The sequence below is a fragment of the Panthera leo genome, chromosome E2 (genome assembly GCF_018350215.1).
Source record: "Panthera leo isolate Ple1 chromosome E2, P.leo_Ple1_pat1.1, whole genome shotgun sequence".
Taxonomy (NCBI): Eukaryota; Metazoa; Chordata; class Mammalia; order Carnivora; family Felidae; genus Panthera; species Panthera leo.
Genome location: NC_056693.1, coordinates 746,489 through 766,687, shown reverse-complemented (window position 1 = coordinate 766,687; position 20,199 = coordinate 746,489). Strand labels below are relative to the sequence as shown.

General features: G+C 43.4%; 1 long non-coding RNA gene across 1 annotated transcript; it reads left to right on the top strand.

The window, feature by feature from the left end:
- The first annotated feature begins 73 nt into the window (after window positions 1-73).
- On the top strand, window positions 74-18,615 carry LOC122207789. Its single transcript, XR_006197007.1, has 2 exons — window positions 74-162; window positions 18,405-18,615. It is a non-coding gene; the product is annotated as an uncharacterized LOC122207789 (long non-coding RNA).
- The last annotated feature ends 1,584 nt before the right edge of the window (window positions 18,616-20,199 follow it).

Here is a 20,199-nt window from a genome sequence, read left to right as displayed (position 1 = left end):
AGAGTCAGTTTTGGAATTGGTCGGGAACAATACAAAAGTCCCCGTTATCATAAAAATTCAGCCCAGTGCATTTTGAAGGTCTTCAGGATCAGTCTCTCATTTGTGAATTGGGCAGCATCACATCTAGCAAGTTAAGGGAAGCAACAAAGAGCTACAGAAAGGGTAAGGTTTTTAAAGCTGGAACAAGAAGTTCATAAACAGAAAAAAGGATTATGTCAGGCGAGGTCACTTTGTTATGGGACAAAAAGGTCTTATCAGCGGAATACCTCATCTTTGGGCGACGCAGAGGACCCATTCGTGGGGCCGATTACCCTTTTGGTGCTGACCACAACATTCCTCACTGACCAGTGGAAACTATATTTCTGGGTAGTGCTGAAGTTGTATGAGTTTAGGTATTGTGCCCTGCTTTGGTGACATGACCCAGCAGAAGTGACTCCATTTGGGGCCTGTGGTTCCCTTTGTCACACCCTATACAAGTCCATGACAGGGATGGTAGGCCACCCTGAATTAGGTAAACTGACAATGTCAGCCTCTAGTTCCACACAAAACTTCATATGCCCATATCGTGATTGTTGTCCCATCTTTTTTTTTTTTTTTAATTTAACTTAATGTTTATTTATGTTTGAGAGAGAGCCAGAGTATGAGTGGAGAAGGGGCAGAGAGATGGAGACACAGAATCCAAAGCAGGCTCCAGGCTCTGAGCTGTCAGCACAGAGCCTGACGTGGGGCTCGAACCCACGAACCGCGAGATCATGACCTGAGCCAAAGTTGGACCCCCAACCGACTGAGCCACACAGGCGCCCCGTGTCTTCCCATCTTTTGAGGAACATTTTTATCCATATGTTACTTACTCCACATTCCCAGATATACTCAGTTCCTGTCAGGAGATTGACATCGATCCCAAACAGAGAGCAACTTAACTGATGCTATATTTGGTACCAAACACGTTGCCATTTAGTTGGAGCCAGTGTGCAAAGGGAGAATCTGAACCCTGAAGTAAAGGATTATCTGACCCCAATGACCTCATCCTCTTGCTGGGAAGTGATTCTCATTTCTTCAGGCACTGGCAGTAGGAATTGAAAGTATCCTAGAAAATCAGATGTGAAATGCCCATTTCAGAAAGCAGTTCACAACGTTTATCTAGTGGTTTAAGACAGTGCCAGAAATACCTATGGGCAAACCAATATTCCACCTCCCTACACATCAGTAAAGAGTAAAAAACAGTTACAAACTAACAGAACTTTTAGAAGCAGGCTGTAAGTCTGAGAAATAGATAGAACCAAATGGAGCATGTGACTGTGCTAAACCAATACTTGGTTTTTTGTGAAGGTTTTATCTCAAGAATGTGACGTTTTCATTCCTACAAGCATTGAACAATACTACTGTCCAGCTTAAAAATAAATAGCCAGTTACTTTACTAGCAAACTGAATTTATTCAGGAATGACAAAGGAATTTCAACTGAGGATAACCACACCATGGCAATCCACAGGCAAGGTTCAAGAGACAGAGGGAAAGTCAGCATTAGAAAAAAAATAAAGGTCCAGAGCTACTTTCACAAATGTTTATTTATTTTTTAGAGAGGGAGAGCAAGTGGGAGAGGGGCGGGGGGCGGGGGTGGGCAGGCACACTGGATCCAGAGCAGGCTCCGGGGCTGACACCAGATAGCCCAATGTGGGGCTTGAACTCATGAACCATAAAAAAATGGCCTGAGCTGAAGTTGGAAACTCAACCAAGTGAGCCACTTAGGCATCACAAAAGTCTGGGTTTATTAGGTTTAAGGTGGAGATTGGGGACAGTTGCTTTCAACAAAAGTTCACTGAAGAACAAAAGTTTGAGGTTGTGGCGGGTTTTCACTGGCTGCATGCCATGGTTAGTGTTTCCTTAATGGGGCAAGTAGAGATCATCCTTCTTTTTGTGAAAGGCAGGAGATTAATTTCCTACTGGGAATGTGTCCTCCCTTGTCAAGACAAAAGTTATCTCCCCTCCTCCTGCTCTTTATGCATGTCATGTCTGCGTGAGAGGTCTCCTTCCAGGGCTTCCTGAATCCATTCTAGTAAGATTCCATTTACTAATCTTCACACTAATTTGGAGACTTATGAGAGGTAGATGAGAGGTAAATTCAAATGTCATGTTTACTCACTGTTCTAAAATATGTGCATTTAGCACATAATGTGTTTTCAAGAACTTTTGGTAGATGCATGCGAAAATTCAGTTACAAGAGAAGCAGTCCCGTCTTCATGTGCCTTTTATTGTGTTCAAGAAAAACACAGGAAACATGAAGCAGGAATACTAAGTTCTATTGTACGTTAGAATGTGGGAGGTGTGATGGAAACAACAAGAGGTGATTTGTGAGAAAAGGACGTTGGAGGGGCGCCTGGGTGCCTCAATGGGTTAAGTGTCCTACTTCGGCACAGGTCATAATCTCACAGTTCATGAGTTCGAGCCCTGTATCGGGCTCTGTGCTGACAACTCAGAGACTGGAGCTTGCTTCAGATTCTGTGTCTCCCTCTCTCTGCCCCTCTCATTCTCACACTCTGTCTCTCTTGAAATAAATAAATTTTAAAATTAAAAAAAAAAGAAGAGGACATTTTATGTAATATTACACAGGGCTGTGTGGCAGCCCTCCTTATTACGTGCACCATGAGTAAATGTGAGTCCTGTGGGTTATTACTTTTATTAGTTTTGTTTAAATAAAGCAAGGTACATTAAAACTTAGAAGTGCCTATTTGAGCAAACACCAAATCCAATCAGGTAGCCCGAAACCCAGCAAAGGGAAAGGCTTGTATAGACCAAAATGAGAAGAAAAGGAAACACGTTACATGACTGGCTATACCTTCAGAAACTATCTTATATGGGAAAGCCTAGTTGCCTGTTAGAGACAGGGTACCCTTGGGTTTTGAATTCTGACCCTTGAGGCATTTACAAGAATTTGCTTGAAGTGAGGTGTAGGTGGCTAAGGCATTGGAGCCACCTGAGTCTAATGGCCTTCTTGTTGATGTACAGTTTCCAGCAAAAGAAACACGTTGGTAGGTGGCTTCAGTGTGTGGACTCCTTGGCATCGGAGCCCCTGGAACTCCATTCATTTAAGCCTTTATTTTTTTTCTTTCTCTCTTTTTAAAAAAAAAAAATTTTTAACGTTTATTTATTTTTGAGACAGAGAGACAGAGCATGAACGGGGGAGGGCCAGAGAGAGGGAGACACAGGATCTGAAGCAGGCTCCAAGCTCTGAGCTGTCAGCACAGAGCCCGACGCGGGGCTGGAACTCACAGAGCAGGAGATCATGACCTGAGCCGAAGTTGGTCGCTCAACTGACTGAGCCACCCAGGTGCCCCTCATTTAAGCCTTTAGATTGCTTGGCTCACTGCAGAGAAACTCAGGAGGTATCCATTAGACATCTTTGGACTGGGGGAGGGGAGGAGCTAAGATACTGGCAGAGTAGGAGGATCCTAGTCTCATTTCTTCCCTTAAACACGACTAAATAACTATCCAATCACTCTGAATACCCATAAAATCAACCTGGGTTCAACAGAACAAACTGCACAACTAGAGGCAGAGAAGATGTCACATCAAGGGAAGCAGGAAGTGCAGATATGGGGCTTGGGCAAGAAACAGATTGGGGGGCTGCAGAGGGCTTGGATCCCTGGGAGATGAGAGACAGAGAGAGACAGAGAGAGAGAGAGAGACAGAGAGAGGGAGGGAAGGAGGGAGGGAGGGAGGGAGGAGAGCACAGGGGATTGCACTAGGGAAACACTTCCCCAAAGCCATTCACTGGAAAAATGAGAGGACCTGACATTTGGCAGCTTTTGCAACCAACAGGGCTCAGAGACTAGATTTTAAATGTTGGTGGGTTTCACTGGGATGTAGCCCTGAGCGTCTGCCCTACTCCTCTAGAGTAGGCAGGCAAGCAACCTGGAGTCAGAAGGCACGATCTGAAGAACACCTAGGGACCACAGGGCAGACACTGTTCACTCTTCTTGGAGTGCATCTGTGGGAAGTGGGTTAGCAGAGATGCCTCCCTGGGAACAAAAGAACCAGCTGCACCATTTCCCTCCCATGCCCCTTGGCAAAGTTGCAGAAGAGCTGCTGAGGGTGGCTCAGGCTGACACTGGCTGCCTAGCCTGCTTGCTCCAAGTCCCAAGGCCCGTGCTCTGGGGCAACCGCCCCTCTTGGTCAAACATGCATCAGCCTCAGGATGGAGGGACCCTATCCCAGGTAATCAGCACAGGCCCCTGCCACAGCATGTCCCTAAATTTTTGAGTTGTAAAAGTCAGCATACTGGGCTGGGATAGAGCCCAAAGCACTGCTCCTGGCAAGCAAACATCCCAGAGACAGACAGAGTGAAAACGGCTCTCTGTAAACTGCCTTGGATGCATGGGGGATTATTTACCCTTCTGGGAGTGCTTCCCTGAGAGCAGTAAGCATGGAGACCCCTCTCCAGGATCAAAGGGGTTGGCTGGTGCCATTTTCCTCCACTGCCCCTCAGCAAAATCCAGTAAACAGCACAGGGCGAACATTGGCTTCCTAACCTGCATACACCAAGTCCCACCCACCTGCACTCTGCCAGCACTGCCCTTCTGGGCCACGTGGGCTTAAGTCCCACGGCTGTGGGCCCATTCGAAAGATGACCAGCAGAAACCCACACACACACCACATCTCCTGACCAGAGTGTTCTGCAAGGATTCAGTTCTAGTGGAAGTAGCATCAGGTCTCATTTAACAAGCAGGCTTGAGACACCTAGTTAAAATTTGCCACATTCAGGCCAAGGACCAAACAGTGCCCACTGTGGGCAAGGAGAACCTCTGCAAGCAACTGGCCTGAAGGATAGAGCAGCAAATCACAGCAGTAGAGTACACACAGTACACACAACAGACACTCCCTGAAGCACCAGGCCATGGACACTATATGACTTCTCCTTAATAAAGCCATTACTCTCAGGAAAAGAAAATTTGATGGGCTTCTCTAATATACAGAAGAAGACAGAGACCTAAACAAAATGCCCACATGGAGGAATTCTTCCCTAAAGGAAGAACAAGATAAAATTACAGCCAGAGCGCCTTAGACGGTTGAGCATCCAATTCTTTTTTTTTTTTTTTTTTCAACGTTTTTTTTTTTTATTTATTTTTGGGACAGAGAGAGACAGAGCATGAACGGGGGAGGGGCAGAGAGAGAAGGAGACACAGAATCGGAAAGAGGCTCCAGGTTCCGAGCTGTCAGCCCAGAGCCTGACGCGGGGCTCGAACTCACGGACCGCGAGATCGCGACCTGGCTGAAGTCGGACGCTTAACCGACTGCGCCACCCAGGCGCCCCGAGCATCCAATTCTTGATTTTTGGCTTAGTTCATGATCTCACGGATCATGAGATTGAGGCCCATATCGGGTTCTGTGACTAGGCAAGAAGCCTGCTTGGGATTTTCACTCTCCCTCTCTCTCCAGCCATCCCCTGTCTCACTCTCTCATTCTCTAAAAATAAATAAATACAATTCAAAAAACAACAACAACAACAGTAAAATCACAGCCAGAGATCTAATTAACACAGATCTAATTAATATACTCATGGAGAACTTAAAGCAATAATCTGAGGATACTTGCTGGGCTTGAGAAAAGAAGGGAAGACATCTGGGAGGTCTTTACCAGAGAAACAAAACAGTTAAAAAACAATCAGGCAGGAATGAAAAGTGCAATGACTGAGATTTGAAACACATTGGATGTAATGACAAGGGTGGAAGAAGCGGAGGAACAAATAAGTCATAGAGAGGATAGAATTAGGGAAAATAATGAAGATGAACAAAAGAGAGAAAGAAGACAGAGGATCATGGGGATAGACTTAGGGAACTTGGTGATTCCATCAAACATAATAACATTCGTATCATAGGAGTCCCAGAAGAATTGGAGAGGGAAAAGGGGATAGAAAGTTGATTTCAGGCCATTATAGCTGAAAACTTCCCTTATCTGAGAAAGTATATAGACATCCAAATCCAGGACGGAAAAGAATTCGCAACAAAATCAACAAAAGCAAGGCCAGCACCATACATATTATAATTAAATTTGCAAAATATACTGCTAAATCAAATTTCCTAAAAGCACCAAGACAATAGAAGCCTCTAACTAACAAGGGAAGACCCATTAGAATAGCTGCAGATCTCTCCATAGAAACTTGGCAGGCCAGAAGGGAGTGGCATGATATATTCAACGTGCAGAATGGGAAAAGTATGCAGCCTAGAATACTCTATGCAGCAAGAGTGTCGTTCAGAATGGACGGAGAGATAAAGAGTTTCCCAAAAAACAAAAATGAAAGGAGCTCACGACCACTAAACCAGCCCTCCAAGAAATATTAAAGGGGACTCCTAGAGTGAGAAGGAAAGACCAAAAGTGATAGAGACTGGAAAGGAACAGAGAAAATCTCCATAAACAATGATAAAACAAGTCATAAAATGGAACTAAATTCATTTTCATCAATACTTACTCTTATCAGTTCAGGTCTTGATCTCTGCATTTGAGTTTGAGCTCTGCATTGGGCTCTGTGCTGGGTGTGTAGCTTACTTAAAAAAAAAATTACTCTGGGAGTGCCTGAGTGGCTCAGGTAGATGAGTGACCAACTCTTGGTTTAGGCTCAGGTCATGATCTTATGGTTCATGAGTTCAAGCCCTGTATCAGGCTCTGTACTGACAGTGTGGACCCTGTCTCTGTCTCTGTCTCTGTCTCTGTCTCTCTCTCTCTGTAACTCTCTTTCCCTCTCTCACTCTCTCACACTTCTTCTCTCTCTCTGTCTCTCTCTCTCCCCTTATCTTTCTGCTCCTCCTGCATTCTCTGTCTCTCACCATCTCTCAAAATAAATAGATAAACTTAAAAAAACTATTCTGAATGTAAATGGACTAAACTTTCCATCAAAATACATAGGGTGTTACAATCTCTAAAAAAACCAAGACTAACCCCCCCACCCAATAAACCAGCAAGAAAACAAGACCCTTCTGTATGCTGCCTCAAAAAGACTCGTTTAAGACCTAAGACACCTGCAGATTGAAAGTGAGGGGATGGAGAATCATCTATCATGCAAATGAACATCAAAGAAAGCTGGAATAGCAAGACTCATATCAAACAAGATTTTATTTTATTTATTTTTTTTTTAACGTTTATTTATTTTTGAGACAGAGAGAGACAGAGCATGAACAGGGGAGGGTCAGAGAGACAGGGACACACAGAATCCGAAACAGGCTCCAGGCTCTGAGCTGTCAGCACAGAGCCCGACGCAGGGCTGGAACTCACGGACCCTGAGATCATGACCTGAGCCGAAGTCGGACGCTTAACCGACTGAGCCACCCAGGCGCCCCTCAAACAAGATTTTAAACCAAAGACTATATAACAAGAGTTGAAGAGGACACTATATCATAATAAAAAGAACAATTCAACAATAAGATCTAACAATTGTAAATACTTATGCCCTGAATATGAGAGTACCCAGATATATAAAACAATAAATAACAAACATAAAGGGAGCTATGATGGTGGAGTAACAGAAGGGCCTTCCCTATACAGTCATCTCTTGAACACAGCTAAATATCAAATCATTCTGAACACCCAGGAAAACGATCTGAAGACACACATGACAAACTGCACCACTAAAGAAAGAGACAAGAGGCCACACTGTGAAAGTTAAGAGAGGTGGAGATATGACTTGGGGGAGGAAAGGGCCGCGTGTGCTGCAGAACAGAGGGAGCCATGATCACAGAGAGATGACACACAAAGAGAAACGGAAAGGGGAAAGTGAAGGGGAAGGGGAAGAGAAACGAGAGGGGGAGGAGTAGGGAGAGGGAGAGGGAGATTGAGAGAGGAGAGAGGATGAAAGCACACAGAACCCAGGGGATTGCACAAGGAAAACACTTTCTAAAGCCATTCACAGGGAAAACAAGAGCTGATTATCGTGAATTTTTAGAATGAGTGGAGCTCAGAGATCCTCATTTTGGCTGGTATGGATCCTGGTGGCTGTGTAGTGCTCATATGGAAACAGAGGGCAGGGCCCTGGAGCACACAGCATGATCTGAGGATCCCCTGGGGTGCACTGGAAGAGATGTTTCCCCCTTCTTGGAGTGCACCTGGCAGAGGAGACATTGTCTCTCACTGGTCCAAGCATTTGGCAGGTGCCATTGTGCACACCCACCTCTTAGCACAAGGGCAGAGACACCTGCTGAGGGCAGCCAACCTAGACACCGGTTTTTGCTGCACTTTACCCCAAACTCCAAGCTCCTGTGCACTGGTGCAACTGCCTTTCTAGGACAGACCTGCATCAGCACCAGCATGGCAAAACACCCCTCCCCCAATCCAGAGTACCGGTGTGGGTCTGCACCACGACAGGCCCCTAAACTTTGGAGTTTTAAAACTCACCCAGCCTGCCTGGGATACAACACAGGTGCACTGCACTGCCAGATCGGCAGACAGCCCAGACACAGATGCGGTGAAGGCAGGGATCTGTGGGACACCTGGGACACATGCAGGGAGATGATTCACTCATCTCATCTCTGAGGGCTTCCCAGACACCAGCCGGCATGAACTTCCCTCTCGGGAATGAGAAAGAGGGCTGGTGCCATTTTCATCGCCCACTCATCAGTATGGACTGACTTCAGTGAGCAGCACAGCGCAAACAGTGGAGTCCAGAACTGCTTTCAACAAGCCCCACCAATCTGCACTCTGCCAGTGCCTCTTTACTAGGGCAAGCGTGCCTGAGAACCAGAGCAGCATGCCCTTCCCACTGAAGACCAGCACAAACACCCCGCGCATACAAGACTACGGACCACAGAGTGCTACAAAGCTTCAGTTAACTGGAAATAGCATCAGGGCTCTTTCATCAAGTAGATGAGAGCACAGCTAGTTAAAACTTACCACACTCTAGACAAGGTGCAAACACTCCCCAGTGGTGAAATGGAGAAACTTTGCTGAAGAGTGACCTGAGGGAAACAGCAGCAAAAACACAGCAGCAGACTGCACACAGCATACACACAGCATATACCTGGCACCTGAAGCACCAAGGCTCTGGTCAGTATTATGACCTGTTTTTAACAAAGCCATTACTCTCAGAATCAGAGAACATAGCAGGCTTTCCTAACACAGAGAAGAAGACAGAGACCTAGACAAAATACAAGAGGGAGGAATTCATCCCAAAAGAAAGAGCAAGAAAAGGTCACAGATAGGGATCTAATCAAAAGAGGTATAGGTAATATGCCTGATATAGAACTTAAAGCAACAATCATAAGGATGCTACCTGGGCTTGAGAAACCGCAGAAGACAGCAGGGACTTCCTTACCACAGAAATAAAAGAACGAAACACTAGTCGGCCTGAAATAAAGAATGCCAAAACCGAGAAGTGAAACTGATGGATTGTAATGACAACAAGGATGGAAGAAGCCGTGGAATGAATAAGTGATATAGAAGATAAAATTATGGAAAATAATAAAGCTGAAAAGAAGAGGGAAATAAAAATATTGGATCATGAACGTAGAACTAGGGAACTTAGCGACTCCACAAAATGTAGTAATACTCATATCATAGGAGTCCCAGAGAAAGAAGAGAGAGGAAAAGGGGGCACGCTTATTTGAGGAAATTATAGCTGAAAACTTCCCTAATTCAGGGAAGGAAACAAACGTCCAAATCCAAGAAGCAGAGAGAACTCCCATCAAAATCAACAAAAGCAGTGGACTTCAAGCTGCATTACAAACGTGTAATCAACAAGACAGTATGGCACTGGCGTAAGAACACACACTCAGATCAGTGGGACAGAACACAGAACCCAGAAATGGACACAGAAACGTATGGCCAACTAATCTTTGGCAAAGCAGGAAAGCATATCCAATGGAATAAAGACAGTCCCTTCAGCAAGTGGTGCTGGGAAAACCGGACAATGACATGCAGAAAAAACGATTCTGGACCACTTTCTTACACCATACACAAAAATCAACTCAAAATGGATGAAAGACATAAATGTAAGACAGGAAGCCATCAAAATCCTTGAGGACAAAGCAGGCAAAAACCTCTTTGACCTTGGCCACAGCAACTTCTTACTCAACAAGTCTCCAGAGGCAAGGGAAACAAAAGCAAAAATGAACTCCTGAGACCTCATCAAAATAAAAAGCTTCTGCACAGCGAAGGAAACAATCAGCAAAACTAAAAGGCAACCAGTGGAATGGCGGAAGATATTTGCAAACGACATATCAGATAAAGGGTTAGTATCCAAAATCTAAAAAGAACTTATCAAACTCAACACCCAAAAAACAAATAGTCCAGTAAAGAAATGGACAAAAGATATGAATAGACATTTCTACAAAGAAGACACATGAAAAAATGCTCAACATCACTCATTATTGGGGAAATACAAATCAAAACCACAATGAGACACCACCTCACACCTGACAGAAGGGCTAACATTAACAAACTCAGGCACAACAGATGCTGGCGAGGATGCTGAGAAAGAGGATCTCTTTTGCACTGCTGGTGGGAATGCAAACTGGTGCAGCCACTCTGGAAAACAGTATGGAAGTTCCTAAAAAATTTGAAAATAAAACTACCCTACGACCCAGCAATTGCAGTACTAGGTATTTATCCAAGGGATGCAGGTATGCTGTTTCGAAGGGGCACATGCACCCCAATGTTTATAGCAGCACTATCAACAATAGCCAAAGTATGGAAAGAGTCCAAATGTCCATCGATGGATGAATGGATAAAGAAAATGTGGGATGTGTATGTGTACACACACACACACACACACACACACACACACTGGAGTATTACTTGGCAATCAAAAAGAATGAAATCTTGCCATCTTGCAACTACATGGATGGAACTGGAGGGTATTATGCTAAGCGAAATTAGCCAGAGAAAGACAAATATCATATGACGTCACTCCTATGAGGACTTTAAGACACAGAACAGATGAACACAAGGGAAGGGAATCAAAAATAATATAAAAACATGGAAGGGGGCAAATCATACGAGACTCTTAGATATGGAGAACAAACAGAGGGTTACTGGAGGGGTTGTGGGATGGGGAGTGGTCTACATGGGTAGGGACGTTAAGGAACCTACCCCTGAAATCACTGTTGCACTAAATGGTAACTAATTTGGATGTAAATTTAGAAAAAGAAAAGAAAAAAAAATCAACAAAAGCAGGCCAACACCGGGACATATCATAGTAAAATTTGCAAAATATAGAGATAAGGAAAAAATCCTAAAAGGGAAAAGGGAAAAGGGAAAAGAAATCCATAACCTACAAGGCAAGACAAATAAGGTTAGATCTTTCCACAAAGATCTGGCAGACCTGAAGGCAGTGGCATGAATCACTGTGCTGAATGGGAAAAATCTGCAGCCAAGAATACTCTATCCAGCAAGACTGTCATTCAGAAGAGAAGGAAACATAAAGAGCTTCCCAGAAAAACAAAAATTATGGAGTTTGTGACCACCAGATGAGATCTGCAAAAAATATTAAAGAGAACTCTTTGAGTGGGAAAGAAAGACTGAAAGTGACAAAGGTTAAATAGGAACAGAAAAAAATCTTCAGAAACAATGACTTAACAAGTGATACAGGGGCGCCTAGCTGGCTCAGTTGGTTAAGCGTCCGACTTTGGCTCAGGTCATGATCTCATGGTTCATAGGTTTGAACCCCGTGTCGTACTCTGTGCTGACAGCTCAGAGCCTGGAGCCTGCTATGGATTCTGTCTCCCTCTCTCTCTCCCCCTCCCCTGCTTGTTCTCTCTCTCTCTCTCTCTAAAACAAATAAACATTTAAAAAAAATTTAAAACAACAAGTGATACAATGGCACTAAATTCATAACTGTCAATAATCACTCTAATGTAAATGGACTAAATATTCCAATCAAAAGACTTAGGGTGTCAGAATGGATGAAGAAAATAAGATCCATCTACATCCTGTCTACAAGAGACTCACTTTATATTTTTTTATTTTAAAAAAATTTTAAATATTTATTTTTCAGAGAGAGACAGAGAGGGAGAGCTTGTGGAAGGGACAGACAGAGAGGGAGACACAAAATCTGAAGCAGGCTCCAGACTCTGAGGTGTCAGCACACAGTCCAACACAGGGCTCGAACCCACAAACTGCAAGATCGTAACCTGAGCTGAAATTGGTCGCCTAACCAACTGAGCCGCCCAGGCCCCTCAGGAGACTCACTTTAGACCTAAAACACCTACAGACTGAAAGTGTGGGGATGGAGAAACATTTATCTTCTTAATAGATGTCAAGGGAAAGCCAGAGTAGCCATGCTTATATCAGACAGACTAGATTTAAACCAACGACTGTAACAAGAGTTAAGAATGGCACTATATCATAATAAAGGGGTCCATTCGCCAAGAACTAACAATGGTAAATATTTATGCCCCCATCTTGGCGTTCCCAAAGATATAAATCAATTAATAAAAAAAATAATGAAACTCATTGATAATAATACAATAAAAGTAGATGGCTTTAACACCCCATTGACAGCAATCCACAGATCATCCAGTAGAAAGTCAACAAGGAAACGATGGCTTTGAATGACACACTGGACCAGATGCATGTAACCGACATAGTCACAACATTTCACCCTAAAGAAGCAGATACACATTCTTATCAAGGGCGCATGGGACATTCTCTAGAATATTATTACACAGTGGGTCACAATTCAGGCTTCAACAAGTACAAAAAGATTGAGATTACGTGATGCATATTTCCCACCATGACACTATGAAACTTCAGGTCAGCCACAAGAAACAATTGGGAAGCACCACAAATACGTGGAGACTAAAGTACATCCTACTAAAGTAGGAATGAGTCAACCAGGAAATGAAAGATAAAAAATTCATGGAAACAAATGAAAATGAAAACGAAAATGAAAATACGATGGTACAATACCTTTGGGATGCGGGGTGCCTGGGTAGCTCAGTCGGTTAGGCGTCTGACTTGGGCTCAGTCATCATGTCATGGCTTGTGAGTTCGAGCCCTGCGTCAGGATCTGTGCTGACAGCTCAGAGCTTGAAGCCTGCTTTGAATTCTGTGTCTCCTTCTCTCTCTGCCCTTCCCATCCCCCCTCTCAAAAATAAATAAACATTAAGAAAAGAAGTTTTTTAAACTTTGGGATGCAGCAAAAGTGGTCCTAAGAGATAAGTATATGGCAATACCGGCCCACCTCAAAAAGAAGAAAGGCAAACCTAACCTTATACCTAAAGAAGCTAGAAAAAGAAGAACAAATGAAGCCTAAAGCCAGCAGAAGGGAAATAATAAAGATTAGACTCGAAATAAGTGACATAGAGACAAACAAGCAAACAAAAACAAAAATGAAAACAAAAATAGAAGAACAGATCAATGAAACCAGGAACTTCTTCTTTGAAAGACACAATAAAAGGGATAAACACCTAGTGAGACTTATGAAAAAGAAAAGAGAAAGCACTCAAATAAATTAAATCACAAATGGGAGAGGAGAGATCATAAGCAACAGCCCAGAAATACAAATATAAGAGAATATTATGAAAAATAATATACCATCACACCAGGTAATCTTGAAGAAATGAAAAAAAACCTAGAAACATATGAACTACCAAAACTGAAACAGGAAAAAATAGAAAATTTGAACAGACTGATAACCAGCAAAGAAATTGCACCAGTAGTCAAAAATCTCCCAACAGTAAATCTCTAGGGCCACATGGCTTCCCAAATTTTAAAGAAGAGTTAATACCTATTCTTTTCAAACTATTCCAAAAAATGGAAATGGAAGGAAAACTTCCAAACCAATTCTATGACACCAGAATTACCTTGATCTGAGAACCAGACAAAGACCACACTAGAAAAAATAATTACAGGCAATATCCCCGATTAACATGGATGAAAAATTTCTCAACAAAACTGTAGCAAATCAAATCAAACAGCATGTTAAAAGAATCATTCACCATGAACAGAGTAGGATTTATTCCAGGGTTGCAAAGGTGATTCAATATTCACAAATCAATCAATGTGATACACCACATTAACAACAACAACAACAACAACAACAACAACAACAACAGCAACAACAATAACAAGAAAGGATAAGAACAATAGGATCCTCTGAATAGATGCAGAAGAAAACACTCGACAAAGTACAGCATCCATGCTTTAGAAAACCCCTCTAAAGTACGAATAGAGGGAACATATCTCAACATCAAAAGGCCAAATATAAAAGAGCCAAGGCTAATATAATCTTCAATGGGGAAAAATGAGCTCTTCCTCTACAGTCAGGAACAAGACAGGGATGGCCACTCCCACCATTGTTATTTAACATTGTACCAGAAGTCCTTGCTTCAGCAATCAGACAACAAAAAGAAATAAAAGGCACCCAAATTGGCAAGGAAGAAGTCAAATTTATACTATTTGCAGATGACACGATGCTCCATGTGGAAAACCTGAATGAGTCCACCAAAGAATTGCTAGAACTGATACCTGAATTCAGTAAAGTTCCAGGATACAAAGCAATGTACAGAACTCTGTTCCATTTCTATATGCCAATAAAAAAACAGCTGAAAGAGAAATCAAGGAATCGATCTCTTTTACAATTGCCGACAAAAACCATAAGATACCTAGGAGTAAACCTAAACAAAGAGGTAAAAAAATCTGTACTCTGAAAACCATAGAGCACTTATGAAAGAAATTGAAGATGACACAAACAAATGGAAGCACATTATGTGTTCATGGGTTGGAAGAACAAATATTGTTAGAATGTCTATATTACCCAAAGCAATCTACACATTTAATGCGATCCCTATCAAAATACGACCAGCAGTTTTCACAGAGCTAGAACAAACAATGCAAAAATTTGTATGAAAACATAAAAGATCCCAAATGTCCAAAGCAATCCTAAAAAAGAAAATCAAAGCTGGAGGCATCACAATTCCAGAATTCAAGTTATATTACAAAACTGTAGTGATCAACACAGTATGGTACTTGCACAAAAACAGGAAACATAGATCAATGGAACAGAGTAGAAAACCCGGAAATGAACCCACACCTATATGGTCAATTAATGCCCGACAAAGCAGGAAAGAATAACTAATAGAAAAAAGACAGTCTCTTCAACAAACGGTGCTGGGAAAACTGGATGGCAACATGCAAAAGAATCAAACTGGACCACTTTCTCACACCATACACAAAAAGTAAATTCAAAATGGATGAAAGAAGAGTGCCTGGATGACTCAGTCGGTTAAGCATCCAACTCTTGATTTTGGCGCAGATCACGATCTCACGGTTTGTGAGTTCAAGCCCCACGTCCGGCTCTGTAATGGCAGCATGGAGCCCACTTGGGATTCTCTCTCTCCCTCCCTGTGATCCCCTCCCCCTCTCGTGCAGGCATGCACATGCATACTCTCCTTCTCTAAGTAAATAAAAATAAAAAAAATTTTTTAGTGGACGAAAGCCCTAAATGTGAGAGAAGAAACCATGAAAGCCTAGAGAACACAGGCAGAAACCTCTTTGAAATTGGCCTTAACGAGTTCTTACTAGATACGTCTCCCGAGGCAAGGGAAATAAAAGCTAAAGTAAACTATTGGAATTTCATCAAGATAAAAAAAAAAACTTCTGCATGGCAAAGAAAACAACGAACAAAACTAAAAAGCAACCTACAGAACGGGAGAAGATATTTTCAAATGACATATCTGAGAAAGGGTTAATATCCACAATTTATAAACAACTTATAACATTCAACACCCAAAAAAAACCAAATAATTTACTTAAGAAATGGGCAGAAGACACAAACAGACATGTTTCCAAAGAAGATATACACATGGCTAACACACACATGAAAAGATACTCAACATCACTCATCATCAGGGAAATGCAAATCAAAACTACAATGAGATACCATGTCACACAACTCACAATGGCTACAGTTAACATCACAGGAAACAACAGATACTGGTGAGGTTGCAGAAAGAGGGTAACCCTCTTATGTTGGTGGGAATGGAAACTGCTGCAGCCACTCCGGAAAACAGTATGGAGGTTCCTCAAAAAGTGAAAAATGATACTATCCTACAATCCAGTAATTGCACTACTAGGTACTGACCCAAAGGATACAAAAATATTGATACAAAGGAATACACGCACCCCCAATGTTCATAGCAGCACTATCAACAATAGCCAAATTAGGGAAAGAGCCCAGATTTCCATCGACTGATGAATGGATAAAGATGTGGTAGGTGTATGAGTGTATATATGTATGTATGTGTGTGTATGTATGTGTGTATATACATATATATGTGTATGTGTGTGTGTATATATGTATATGTACATATATGTGTTTATGCATATACATATATGTATATATGTATGTATGTGTGTATACACATACATATATAAAATGGAATACTACTCAGCCACCAAAAAGAATGCAATCTTGCCTTTGCAACGACATGGATGGAGCCAGAGAGTATGATGCTAAGTGCAATTAGTCAGTCAGAGAAACACAAATCCCATAGGACTTCACTCATATGTGAAACTTAAGAAACAACACAAATGAACATGGGGCGGGGGGGGGAGGCGGTGAGGAGACAGGCAAGCAAGAAATAGACTCTTGTTAGGTGCTTTTTGCTTTTTGTTTTTTTTTGTTTTTTTTTTTTTTTTGAGGGGGGAGGAGGAGCACAGAGAGAGGGCGACAGAATCCCAGGCAGGCTCTGTGTATGAGTGAAGAGTCTGATCCGGGGATCGACCCACGAACTGTGAGATCACAACATGAGCTGAAATCAAGTTCTGGATGCTTAACCAACTAAGCCACCCAGGCTCCCCAAGAAACAGATTCTTAACTATAGGGAACAAACGCAGGGTTACTTGAGGATAGGTGGGTGGGTGGGGGATGTGTTAACAGGTGATGGCTATCAAGGGGTGCACTTGTCGTGATGAGCACCAGTTGTTGTAAGTAATGAATCACTAATTTCTACACCTGAAACTAATACTGCACTGTATTTTAACTAGCTGGAATTTAAATAAATACTTGGAGGAAAAAGTATTCTGCTGTCCTCTGAGTCTACAGAGCTACAGTCCGCAGGTACTGCAGCCTGGAGGGAGGGAGCCTGGCCCTCCCTAAATGCTTGTTCTCACAGTTTCATCTCTGCACTGACCTTCTCCATTAGCATCACCTACCAACTCACTAGAAATGCTCATTCTCAGCCCATACCCTAGACTGACCGACTCAGACACTTTCCGGGTGATTCCAAGAAGCAGTGCTTTTGTTTTGTTTTGTTTTGTTTTGTTTTGTTTTGTTTTGTGGTTTATTTATTATTGAGAAAGAGAGTGTGAGTGGGGGAGAAGCAGACGGTCCAAAGTGAGCTCTGCGCTGAGAGCGGAGAGCCCAATGCAGGCCTCAAATTCACAAACCATGAGATCATGACTTGAGCCTAAGTCAGATGCTCAACCAACTGAGCCATGCAGGCGCCACTAAAGAGCGGTGTTTTAAGAAGACTCTGGGTGAAATAGACACAGAGTTAAGTATTCCCTCCACTTACTTGTTCCTGAAGACAGTAAACCCAATATGCTTGTGTTTAACATGAATCTTCTCTAAGGCTGCAGGATTTGAGAACCAAGCCTGCAAAATTTATCAGCACACAAATGTTTCCTTCACTAAAAAGTAAGGTCTACAATAGCTGATTTTCTATTGTTTATTAATGGATTACTACTCCTTTATGAACATACAAAGTGAAAAGCCTTCAATCACTCTCCCTCATACAGAAAAACGGTATTTGCATACCGTACTGGTATCCTATTACCATACTGGTATCCAACTACTTTGGCACTTGGATGCACATCTGTGTATCTATGTTCAAATACATTCCTACATTACCAAAACTCAAGTTCTGGTGCCCATTGCTCGAAAACCCAATACTCAAGAGACAAGTGTTCAATGGAAAGGAACATGAGCTCATTCAGGCGGCTGGCCACCTGGGGAGAAGGCGGACTTTTGTACACAGGCCAACTCCCAGGTCTCTGCCCCCCCCCCCAAGGGTTTTTAAAGCAGTTTAGGGCAGTTAACCAGAAAAGGGAGCATAGCGGTCTGGAGCATCTCTTGACTACATGCAGACTCTTCTGGTGCTAGCTATGGATGTTATCACAGTGCTCAAAGGTTTTACAACAGGTTCTGGTTCCCCAGTGCCTAGGGGTTGTGCAAGAGGGTCTGCTTTGTGTTGTGGCATGCGGAACTGCTCTGCTCTTCTAGGAGAGAATGCCTGATCTACAGAGAAACATCCGCAGAGAAATCATGGGGACGAAGGATGCTTGGGAAACCTTCAAGATGACTGGATTGGCCATAGGGTTTGAGGTGGCTGCACCCCTACATACTATTTTTGTTAGTACTGAAAGAGGACCTCAGTTGCCTCTATTTTGACTTCAAACTTTCTCGTTGGGTTCCTTCCAGCTTGTCTCTTGGCTAAGGAAGACCCTGATGGCAAGCGTTCCCAGATGAGAACCAAAACGACCCCTTCAAGCAATAAAGAGTGCCCTGAACAGCAAGACCCCACCCGTGAGTGACTCCATGACAATGATCTACTTGACTCACTGACTCCCTGCATGTACCCACCCACCTTTGCTGACATTTTTCTTATATAAACCTAGAAGTGTTTTCACCACTTTGGAATCAGTCTTTAAGAATTTAGTCCACTGTGTTCCCTATGTTAGCCTCCCTGAAAGAGATTCACCCCCACTGGTTCCTCTGCCTTGGGATTTTGTCACCGCTGAGCAGCCAAACCTAGTCCACTTGGGACCCCCAGGCTTGATGCTCTTACATCCCTGTACCTTATAGTACAACAAACTCATAATTTGTTGACCAATCTATGCCTGAAGTTTTTTCCTTTACATAATCTTGGACAACCTAATCCAATGAGTTTAGCCCAGATGTCACACCCCGTCACCCTGAGGAGCTGCCAGAGTGGTCACAACTGTGCATGTGGAAAGGAATCAAGAACTCACCTGTGGACTGGGCTGTGTCCCTCAGGCGCCTCCTGGGTCAAGAATGGCCAGCGCTCTGGGCAATGCATTGCATTAAGGATCCACAGTGGGACCTTGAGCTCCACAGGACATACGGGGACTCAACCCAGCAGGTCCTTCCAAAGTCACCTCCGGGGGGTGCCATTTTCCTCCCCTGTCCCTGTGCCACTCCTGACCTGGGACCCAGCACCTTTTTCTCCCTGCAGGCCCCTTCCTGGCTGATGCTCTGAGATGACACCACCATCACGTGTGGGTCCGAGGAAAAAAGGTCTCAGCGGGTTCCTACACTAAGGCCGCTGATCTCTCCTTCTGGGAGTCGTCTTCCTCTGCCTGCCCCACTGGCTCCCAGTCCTTCCTGGAGAGGGGGAAGCCAGAAATGGCCGCAGTGCCCCCGCCGGCAGTCTTCCCCTGAGTGGGAGGGCTGGTAAGGCAACCTAGATTCAGGGTGAGATGCACCAAAGGCATTCATCTTTGGGGAATGCACTCAACTATTACAGAAAGAAAGAGTTAAATCACATGGAGGTGATCACTAGAGGGTGAGAAATCCTTCCAAGGTACTGGGTGGGATCCGAGGAAGCAATCTGAACCCAGCGGGTTTGCCCCACAACCTGGTCACCACTAAGGTGAGGCCAGCCATATTTTCACTCACCCATCAGGGTGTTCAGGGAGGTCCCTCCCCTCTGGCCAATCAGGATTAACATCTTCTCCTGAGGCTTGTGCAGACCTGCAGCTGGCTCACAGCACCCCCACCTCCACCCCCACCCCAGCTCCTGTCCGCCTGGGATTGTAAAGTCTCCTGCACACGCCAAAGTTTAGTCTTCCACCAAACACCCAAGTGGAATTTTTCAGCGCCTTCTCCCAGCATATCCCGCTCTCATGATGGGAGAATTTACACTTTGGAAATTGGCAAGCCCTACAAAGCAGGGCTGCAGTTCTGTATTTCTGAATGCCTGGATGTAAGAAAGTGAAGACATAATGGTAAGAATGCACACTAAACTTACACATGTATGGTGTTTGGGGCCGTCACGTGTGCAGGACACAAAAGCAGTTGAGTGAAAATAGTGAAGAAATACCCTAACACTGTTACTATGACTCCATACAGCAAAATGTCACACCATTTAAGAATGAGGAAAATTCGAATACATACCATTGTTGTATGCGTTTCTTATTTGTAAATGAAAATGGAAATAGCCATAACTCATCGGAAAGATAACGGGCAAACGATA